The sequence below is a fragment of the Trichechus manatus genome, unplaced genomic scaffold (genome assembly GCF_000243295.1).
Source record: "Trichechus manatus latirostris isolate Lorelei unplaced genomic scaffold, TriManLat1.0 scaffold00032, whole genome shotgun sequence".
Classification (NCBI taxonomy): Eukaryota; Metazoa; Chordata; class Mammalia; order Sirenia; family Trichechidae; genus Trichechus; species Trichechus manatus.
The window spans coordinates 552,811-561,982 of NW_004443968.1; positions in this window are offsets into that span (position 1 = coordinate 552,811).

Genomic DNA, 9,172 nt, shown 5'->3' on the forward strand with positions numbered 1-9,172 from the left:
AATTAGGAAAAGTTGAGATACTTCAGAATATTAATTTATAGATTTCATAAGATTGGGTATGATCAAATCTTCTGTGACAACTGACAGCCTGTCCTAATAAATGATGCTGAATATGACATGACTATTAGCTCGAGGCCTTAATAAAGGTGTGTTTTCAACAGTCAACAAAGCAGTCATTTAACTGAAGGCCATCTATATGTCTACTGAATATAAATTTAATATCTGTAATGGAATCAAAGGTATTTATAATAAAATATCTGTCACTATACTTATGTAGAAAAGAACCCTCTGAATCCATTTTCCTTCACTTAAGAGAAAATCCTAGCAATTTTATGCCTTGGTTCATACCTATAGCAGAATAGAAGCATCATTTTGGGGAAAAATCTACCAGCAAAAACTCCAAAAACATAACTTAATCTATGATATCTTGAAAAAAAAAAATGCATCAGGAATTGCTCAAGTTACCACTTCAGTTTTTCTAATCAGATTCAGATTTTGGCTATGCCTACAAAAGTATGGGAAAAATAAAAAGAGAGGTCTGAATACACTATTGACTTAATTTAAATAGAAAAATATTAAGTAAATCAAGTAAAATGTTTTCTTTATTGACTGTAATCAAAATTCTACTAGATATTCTGTATTCTTACAAATTTATGAGAAAATAATTTACATCACACTTCATACACTGCAGCTTTTTCCCAAAATTATTCAGCTGTACATAGTTTCCCATAATTTCCACAAAATGATGATACTTTCTTCTGTTACCTTAAGCAAAGTCTGTCACTGACCAGCCATGTGGAAAGTAGGCTTGGTATTCTTTATACTGGACAGCCTGAAGTGGCATGAGTATTATTCCTCTAGATCATCTGCCCTGGTTCTAGACTGTGTCTTATCTATCATCTTACACCGTCTGTCTTTGAAGACATGCCCTACAGCAAAAATAATCTATCAATTTATATTTAGCCAACCATTATTTGAGCACCTATTATGAGTTTTGATTGTGGAATGTCTTTATACATATTTGGAGAAGAATTAAAATAATAACAAAGCTCTTGGTATTTAATCATGCTTTTAAAAAAATAAATTTAATATATTTCAGTTCAAAAATGGTGTGATGGTTAATTTTATGTACCAATTTGGCTAGGCTATGGTTCCCAGTAGTTTGGCCAAACACTCATACAGTTGCTATTCCATAATGTAATGTAAGGTAATGTAATCAATCAGTTGAAAAGGGTTTCCTTAGGGTATGTTCTGCCTCCAAGGTATAAATAGATATATTCTGCACTCTTCTGCATCACCTGATCTACAAATCTTGGGACACAAGGCTGCAGAAGTCTCCAGCCTCCTGTTTGACATATGGATTTTGGACTTGCCTGACCCCACAACCTTGGGAGCCAGCAAGAGTCTACAGCCTGTCACCTGACTTAGGGATATTAGACTTGTAAGCCCCCACAATCGTGTGAGCCAACTCCTTGAAGTAAATCTCTCTCCCTCTGTGTCTTTATGTATACATATCACTGATTCTGTTTCTCTAGAGAACCCTAAGAGAGATGAAATCAATAAAAAATTTCAGAACTAGGAACACACAAAAAAAGTCTCTTTCTAATACATATTATATACACACATATAATAAATATAAGCCAAAAAAGCCTACATTCTACCTCAAACCTTAAAAAAATAAGTACATCAAATATTTTCTTTTTAGACCTAGTACTATGATCTGCTGCATAACTAAAGTAAGGGTGCAATGATAAAACCTTCATGAGAATATGTAATCTTTAATTTATCAAGAGTATTCTATAATAATGATACATCAATTTATATAGCAACACAGACGTTTCAAAGCCTTTTTCATACTATTATCTAACTTAATGCATAGCAGATTTATAAGCAGTTGGAATTCAATTAGAACAATAAAATTTCTTGGGTGAATAAAAAGTATTGTTTATTGTTTGGTGAATGTATTTGTTTGGTGTGATAAGTGTTAAAAAAGTAGAAAAAGTAATGTGAAACATCTTCATAGGGATACTCTATTGAACAAAGAAATCATTCTTTAATTAAGTCTAATTATCAGCAAGGGCAGTGTCTTCCAGGATAAAGGTTTTAAAATGACGTATTTGTTTAATTAAAGGTATATGAATCTTTCATTTTTAACAAAAGTTAGTTAATGGCTTTGCAAAGAGGGTAAATGTTTTTTATTGAAGTATTTACACACCATGAAATTAAAATGGTAGAACCATCTTAATGTCAAATAGTGACAAACATTTCATCAAATCCAATTTGCTTTCTTCTTTTTTTGCAGCATCAGGTTATTTTTCTGTATCATTATTTAATGAGATTTCAATTACAACTTTAAATTTTGTTTTAATTAAAAAACAATGAACTTATCATTCAGAAAAGGATTACACTATAAAGCTATATAGACTTCTGATTTAAAGAACCAAAAATAAACATGTCATGAAGACTTTATTCAGTTAATTCCAGTCAGACCAAGAAGGAAAATGTTTCTAAATTTATATAATCTCGTATTTTATGTTAAATTTAAAATCATATATTTTCTAACAACTACTGATTTGTGTTTTTCAAGTTGTTAATGGCATTTTTTTCCTTCTCATAAAATAGACAACAACCACTAAAAAAAAAAAGATATTTATAATAATATGTTCAGAAGAGTCGTTTGAACAATTGAATAGATTAAGAAATAAACCGATCTGTAAAACGTCAAATTTGAATCAGACAGTGGGCGTAACAATTATCCTAGCTCATAGAATCATGCTAATTTTGCATTGTTTTCTGCATAGTTAGATGCCTGTGTATCCCTCACGCTTTATGTGAAGCATTCTCTAGTGATTCTTGCTAGAAGAGATGAGCCATGTTGAGGGCTTTTCTAGACACACATTACAATATCCTTTTCTGAAATAAAATGCTTTGAAAGTTCTTGACTGGCCACTTTGGGAGCTCATGTAATCATTATTCGTTTATATAGATACAAATATAAATTTCGCTATAAAGATAAAAACTGTAATCCCCCACATTATGAGAAATGGATTGATATCTACCATGACTGACTAAATCATGAAAATTTGGGGAATATTAGGAATATGTTGCATGCTCAAAGGCAAAAATATCCACAGCTTTTATAATTTTTAAACTCACAATTTCATGGATTAATAATGGTCATTTATCCAGACATAAGCTAACAAAATATAAGTAGGTGGTATCCTATGATACAAACGGTTAATGCACTTGGCTGCTAATGGAAAGATTGCAAGTTCATGTTCACCCGGAGATGCCTCAGAAGAAAGGTTTGGCCATCTACTTCAGAAAAAAATCAACCACTGAAAACCCTATGAAGCATAGTTCTACTCTGACACACATACCAAAAAACTCATAGGGACCCTATAGGACAGAGTAAAACTGGGCCATAGGGTTTCCAAGGAGGACCTGGTGGATTCGAATTGCTGACCTTCTGGTTAGCAGCCATAGCTCTTAACCACTACACCACCATTGCTTAGATTTCAATTGACTTGATGGCAACTGGTTAACTGATTATCCTACCTTAAGAAATTAAACTGATCCTCTGGTAAAACCTGTAGTATTTCCTGATTTAAATCTTCAAAAAAACGTCACAGAGAGATTAGATTGTTTTCCATTATATATTTGGATGATTTCTTACAATTCTCAAATAAAAAGAATTTTAAAAATACAACTGGAAATATGTTTTTAATAACAGAAGACATGGCTCCAAAGTACACGTACCAAAAGTCCACTCTTTTTCAACTATGTTCTGTTTTATCTATAGATATTCACGTAACTGAGTATAATTCATATCCAAGATCTCAAAATCTGGACTGATAATAGAAGCAGTCATTTCTTATTCAAACTATTTCCAGTAATACAAAGAAAATTGGATTAATGAGATTAATTATACGAATAATTCAAATATAGCCGTTATGTTCTTGTATTTACATTTAATGTTAATATGTTCTGGTATGTTTTTTGTTTTGTTTTATTCTGGGAGGGGCATTCAATGTGCAAATATAGCCCATATCAAATTAATATGATAATGAGTGGTTTATTATTTCTCAGCTTCCCAATCAGAAAAGTTAGATTGGAAGTGTAATAGTATGTGTTCATACCCCTATGCTGGGATTATTTTTCATCCTGTTTGAATCAGCTTCACAAGGTTCTTTACTATTGCTCTGACTGTTCACTTTGTCTGTAAAAGAATTCTAAACAGGAAATAATGTACCTCACCTTTTAATTACATCTGTTCATTACTGCTCTTACTAGATTTACTCTAAGAGACCACCTACTAGCTACTAAGGGTGTAGTTTATTTGATCTACAAATGATCAGAGTCATCAAGATAAGTAAATAAACATGGAATAGAAAAACCAAAGATTGTAGGTTTCTAAGCTTAAAGCTCTAGTAATTTGTAACATATTGCCTAGGATATAGAATTAAAAGGATCTGATATGAAGTACCAGAGTTCAGAGTATTAACAGTAATGTGTGGATGTGGCACTTTTAACTGACAAGACTTTAAAATATGTGATATGATATACTTTCGTATTTTATGCATAAATAAAACTATACAATAAAATAAAAATATTTATTTTACTTTATTTGTGAAAATGCTGAATGATTATTATTGGCTTCATTATCCTTGCTTGCTGGCACCATTTACTCATTTTCAGTTGATCCATACATTATTTTTTTCTTATTCAAAATCATGAATTGGAATACTAGATAATTATCTATTTGGGACTTTAAGAGTTAAAATAAACCTTAAGGCTATAAAACTTGACTATAACCTATGAAAACATCTTAGAGAAAGAGTGTTTTAATCATATGCTAACTGGGATTTGGTTTTGATGAGTCATGGAAAACCGAAGAGTCATAGAAAAAAATGTTAACAATGCCCATTCTCTCAGTATTCTTCAGAGAGGTGGCTCATCTAACAGACCTCAAATATTTTGGCCCAGTTGTCAAAGCCAGTTTTCTTGTAAAGAAACATAGTAGATTGTAGACTTAAAGTATTTTGAGTCTCATTGGAAAGACCATTCATAGAGTAAGATAGATGAATAAGCTTATTTTAACATTTTCTCTTTTTAACATTTGATTTTTTCTAACTCTCAAATTTCTCATTTTATGCTCAAAATTTCATGATTATTAATTACGCAGTTTCCCATGTCATTCTTCTACAGGAAAAGAATATATTTGTCGTCTGTTATGTTGATCCTGAATATTCCTGTTACTTAATAGACATTTCTCATTACAAGTTAATAAGTCAGATGATGACTCTATGTAGCCCTGGTGGCACAACAGTTAATTGTTTGGCTGCTAACTGAAAGGATGGCAGTTTAAACCCCACTCACCCGTTCTGAGGGAGAAAGACATAGTGATCTGCTTCCGTAAAGATTACAGCCTAGGGACTTCCAGGTAACGTGGCGCTATAGACAGAAGCACCATGCCGTCCCTCCACAGCAAAGATCCAAAAAACTAAGTCAAACAGAGTCACATATCAATCCTGAAACCCTAAGTATCAAATGAAGAGATAAAGAACTCAGCCAAACACCAAATGTAATAAGAAACTGACCAAGAATAGAAAGCATGGAGAGATACATGCAGAGGTCCCTTATCAGCTACCACAGCATGGATCCACCATCTTGGACTCTTACCAGAGATCAGCGAACACAGGGTACGAGAAAGCAGCATCACAGAGCTTCCAGCAGGAGACAAAACAACTGTTAAACAGCAATATACACTTTCTCCCCCTCAACCTTCTTCGTCCCCACTCAGCCTCCTCTGCTTCCTGCAACCACAGTCTCTTGGCCGGGAAGCACCAGCTTCACCCTGGTGCTGCTTGGATTCCACCCACCTGCACTGGCCAGTTCCCTAAGTACCATTTGTTGGCTGCTCATGTTGCTTTTTTCTGCTTCTTTAGATTTCGTCCTTATCTCTCACCACCTCCCCTTCCTTTCTCTCAAATCCCTGTCTCCATGTGCCATCTTTGCTTCTTCCTGAAAGGATGCAAAACAATGCTCAACTGTGAAATTACTTCTTTGCCTGCGCTGCCAAACTGGTGGGACCCACAAGGCTGTTTTGTTTGTTCTGATTTGTTTGTTTGTTTTCTTTTTCTTTTCTTGGCTTGGGAGCCCCTTCTAGCCAGGCAGTATCGCGTGGCTTGGGAGCTACTCCATTACTCTGCCGAGACGCACAGGGACGTACCTGGGGGCATTTCTTTTTTCTTGGTTTTTTTTTTTTTTTCAGTTTTTTTTGTTTATTTGTTTTGTTTTCTTCTCTCTCTTTTTACCTTTTTGTCTTTCTTCATTTTTCAGTTTCTTGTCTCTCTATACTTACCTTCTCTTCCTGTCTCCTGAATACCTGGTGCTGTATGGCACCTACATACCTTCTAGCCAGGCTGTACTTCACAGCCTGGGAACAACATCCCCAGTCCTAGGAGCCACACAAGTGGGATCCCTGAGAGCTTTTCTTTGTTTTATTAATTTTTTCTTTAATTTTAATTTATTCATTTTTTTAACCCTTTTTCTTTTTTTTCCTTTTTTTATTTCTCCATTTCTCAGTCTCTCCTTTTTCCACTCCAATAGTAAGCTCCCTTAGTACTCTTTTTTTGTTTGTGTGTTTGTATTTGGCTCCTGTTCCTCTCTCCTCTCTCTCCTCTTTCCCATACCAAACTTAGCTCCACACATCACAATCTCCCCCTCCTTCCAGCCTACCTGCACTGTTCTCTGAACATCACATTCCCAAGCAGGACAGGCAAGGCCTACCGGAGTCTGCTCTGCACTGATTCTCGGTCTGCCCTGTCGGCCTAGTACGTGCCACATACAACCCATCACACCCACTCGTATTCAGCTGCACCTGCCCTACTGTACCATACCTGAGTGACTGACCTGCCCATTGGAGAAGGAGGTAAAAAGTATCATGCCCACAGTTGAGCAAACAACAAAGAACGCACAGCCTGCCTGCTCAGACATAATGAAATAAAACAAAAAAGCAGGATGAAACAAACAAATCTACAATCAATAAATGAGGGAAATAACTACTCTATGCATCAAAGACAGCAGACAATATCAAAAAATATACAAAAACAGGACAAGATGTTTCCAGTAGGCGTCCAAAATAAAACACCAGATGACTTTCCAGCAGAAGAAAAGGCACTAGAACTACCTTATAGGGAATTCAGTTCTCTAACACTCAGAATCATCCACAAGTTGAAGCAAAAAAGGACAGAAAAGAGGAAAAAACAGACAGATTCACAGAAAAAGGCAGACAAATTCATGGAAAATATAGACAAAAAATAGGAGAATTCAAGAAAATAATACAGGAACAAAATGCTAAAATAAATCCACAACTAGAAATCATACAAAAACAACAATTAGAAATCCAAAAGATAAAAACAATATTTCAGAAATGGACAGTGACAAAGAAGAGCTGAGGAGCAGATTTGAAATGATGGAAGACAGGCTCAGCGAAATTTAAGACAAACACTTGGATACAACTCTGTGTGAAGAAAAATCAGAAAAAAGAATGAAAAAAAATGAAGAAACCCTAAGAATTATGTGGGATATAATCAAAAGAAAAAATCTGCAAGTGATGGGAGTTCCAGAACAGGGCAAGAAAACAGAAAACACAGCAAGGATCATGGAAGAATTGCTGACAGAAAACTTCCTCAATATCATGAAAGATGAAAAGCTGACCATTCAAGAAGCTCAACAAACCCCATATAGGATAGAACCCAAAAGAAAATCACCAAGCATATAATAATCACATTCACTAAAACCAAAGACAAACAAAGAATCCTGAGAGCAGGTTGAGAAAAACGAAAAGTCACATACAGAGGATAAACAACAAGATTAAGCTCAGATTATTCGGCAGAAACCATGCAGGCAGGAAGGCAATGGGATAACATATATAAAACCTTGAAAGAAAAACATTTCCAGCTAAGAATAATATATCCTGCAAAACTCTCGTTCAAATATGATGGTGAAATTAGATCATTTCCAGATAAACAGAAACTAAGGGACTATGTAAAAACCGAACCAAACTTACAAGAATTATTAAAGGGAATTATTTGATCTGAGAACAAACAACATCAGTCTAGAGGCTGAATCTAGGATACAGGATTGTACCAGACAGATACCGACCTATGAAAGGAACTCCTAAGGACTATGCAAAACCAAAAGAATTACAACAGGGAACCAGAGAGGTTAATCTGTAACTGACAACAGCATCAGAACAATAAAAGAGGGACTAAACTGTGTAAGTATAGAATCTTCTAATGGAAAGGAAAGCAAGGTGATACCAAGTAACAACAGACTGGTTCAAACCTAGGAAGATAAGGGTAAATTTAAAGGTTACCACAAAGAAAGATAACATACCTAATCATCAAAATAAAGAAGAAAAATATAAAGTCTCAGTAAAAACAAAATCTACAAAAACAAAAGAAATGAAAAAATCCACAAACAAAAGGAATTCAGCACAGGAGAGTAAGAGGAACAAAGAAAATGTCAGCAACACAAAAAAAGCCCTACAAAATGGCTGCAATAAACTCACATCTATCTATAATTACAATGAATGTAAATGGCCTAAATGTACCCATAAAGAGATGAAGAGTGACAGAATGGATAAAAAACAAGATCCATCAATATGCTGTCTAAAAGAGACACACCTTAGAAACAGAGATGTAAATTTATTAAAAATCAAAGGATGGAAAAAATATATCAAGCAAACAGCTACCAAAAAAGAGAAGGAGTAGTAATACTAATCCCAGATAAAATAGACTTTAAAACAAAATCCAACATAAAAGACAAAGAAGGGCACTATATCATAATAAAAGGGGTGAACCAGCATGAAGACATAATTATAATAAGCATCTAGCCACCCAAGGAAAGGGCACGAAAATACATAAAACAAACTCTAACAGCACTGAAAAAAGGTATTGACAGTTCGACAATAATAGTAGGAGACTTCAACACACCACTCTTAGTAAAGGACAGAACAACTTAGAAACTCAGCAAAGATACAGAAGACCTAAAGGGCACAATCAGCCAACTTGACCTCATAGACATATATAGAACACCCCATCCAACAGCTGCAAAGTTCCAATGAACATGGAACATTCTCCAGAATAGACCACATCTTAGGCCA